The sequence below is a fragment of the Sorex fumeus genome, unplaced genomic scaffold (genome assembly GCF_029834395.1).
Source record: "Sorex fumeus unplaced genomic scaffold, SorFum_2.1 ptg000260l, whole genome shotgun sequence".
NCBI classification, from domain to species: domain Eukaryota; kingdom Metazoa; phylum Chordata; class Mammalia; order Eulipotyphla; family Soricidae; genus Sorex; species Sorex fumeus.
Window position 1 is genome coordinate 190,521 of NW_026606317.1, and position 2,218 is coordinate 192,738.

At 35.5% G+C, this 2,218-nt stretch overlaps 1 non-coding gene across 1 annotated transcript; it reads left to right on the top strand.

Annotated features, from left to right (window-relative positions):
• Positions 1 to 375: 375 nt before the first annotated feature.
• On the top strand, positions 376 to 437 carry LOC130018327 (U7 small nuclear RNA). Its single transcript, XR_008791557.1, has one exon. It is a non-coding gene; the product is annotated as a U7 small nuclear RNA (small nuclear RNA).
• The last annotated feature ends 1,781 nt before the right edge of the window (positions 438 to 2,218 follow it).

Below are 2,218 nucleotides of genomic sequence, written 5' to 3' on the forward strand. Positions count from 1 at the left end.
AATACAAAATGAAATTAGTATGATTGCTATATATTATTTAAAATTCAGACTTACCAGAAAGATTTAACAATTCCAACTTAAATGCACCTAATAAAGTAGTTTCAAAATATTTCAAGTATTTAAAATTCTTTTATTAAATCACCGTGAGAAAAACAAAGTTGTCCATGATTGAGTTTCAGTATTACAATGCTCAAACACCTGTCCTTTGACCCGTGTACACTTCTCAACACCAATGTCCTCAATTTTCCTCTTTCCAACCCCACCCCAAGTCTGCCTCTGCCACAGACAGACACTTTTTTTATGTGAAGAACTTAACACCATCGTCTTTGTGGGCAATTCTATCATCACTAATAGGTAAATCAAGAAATTAGTTAAAAGTGTTACAGCTCTTTTAGAATTTGTCTAGCAGTTTTTCTGGTTGCTACTGGAAAGCCCACACTCACCCCCCAAACGAAACGAGTTGTGATACAAAATATTTTAAAAAGCAATAAACTTGTTCGTTTATTTATTTTATTTTTAGAAGCGCCAGGAATCAAATCTGAGTCCTTACACATGCTTTATCACTGAGACATATCCTTGATTCGTAAAATAAGTTCAGTTGTACATACAATACACTGTCCGCCAACAGTGTAGAATGCACATTCTCTCAAGCTCACAGAGAATACTTACAATGACTGGCCAGAACTAATATTAGTACCAACAAATTAAAATAAAAGCTGGTATCATATAGCCTGATTAAACATAGAACATAATTGTTATAGAGATAACACAAATTCCTGAAAGTAAAAAATAAATTTCTATTTACTCATGAGTAAAAGAAACTAAAATGGAAATTTGAGAGTACTTAGTTTCTATTTATTCACTTTTACCAGGAATTGTGGTTTGGGCCACACCCAGCTATGCTCAGATCTTATTCCTGGCTTTATGCTCAGAAATCACTTCTAGTGTGCTAGGATTTGGGAAGAAGGTTATTGGGCCTATCTGATGCCGGGGGAAAACTAGAAACACATGCAAGGCCTAACTTCCTAAAACACCTCTCTGACTCTGAAAGTTAGTTTTTAAAATACTGAATTTCAACATTGGTAAGATAAAGTTTATAAGCTGCTTGAGGGAAATCTATAATTTTGAGTACATACATTTGTTTTTCTAATGTCTGAAAATTCAGCAAGTAATTTATGTAATTAAAGAAAGTAATCAGGAAAAGAAGTAAAATAAAGTAAAGTAAAATTTTTCAAAAGGTGATAATAAATGCAAAAGCATAAATTAATGATATAGAAAACAAATAAATAATTGGGATAAACCAAATAAAAAAATTGTTTAACATGAGTAATACATTTCCGACTACTAAAAAATCACTTAATCACTTAACTTCCCGTTAGTCGTCGATTTGCTCGAGCGGGCGCCAGTAACGTCTCCATTTGTCCCTGTTGCGTGCTAGTGTAGCCCAATGGCATCTGTTCGCTCTGGGAACATGAAGGGCCTCAAACCGATCGTTCATGATCTTCAGGAAGAAGTCTGACCATCTGGTAGGTGGGCGGCCACGCGGTCTCTTGACATCCCGTGGAATCCAATCAGTAACAGCTCTAGTCCAACGGTCGTCTTTAAATCTCATTACGTGACCAGCCCATCTGATTTTCGACACCTTGGCAAATGAGACAGCGTCCCTGATCCTTGATCGTCGACGGATGTCAGAACTCCGGATTCGTTCTCTCATTTGAGTGGAACGTGATATTCCAAGCATAGCTCTTTCTATTCTTTCTATTATTCTTTGGGAGACCTGAATGGCGTTCTCATCTTGTTTGCGTAGGGCCCAGGTCTCTGAGGCATATGTTAATGCAGGAAGAACAGTGGAATCAAAGAGATGTGCCCGGAGCCGGAGGTTCTTCGTCCTCTTAGCTATTTCTTCCAACTACTAAAAAAAAATTTGAAAAAAGAAAGCTCCACCGGTTCCCCCAAAGGTACAAATAAAACAAGAATATAAATGAGACATATTGAAATGGTCAATGGTCAACAGAGATTAAAATCTACTAAGGGATATAATGCACAAATGTAAATATTTTTGAAAATTTACGTAAAACATGAAAATTTTTAGAGAATGCATTTATTGTAATTTTTTAAAAGAGAAAGAGGATATCCAAATGATCCTATATAAAGTTGAATTAGTGCCCATACATTTTTCATACAAAAAATAATAATAGGCTCTAGAGGATTTTCAGGT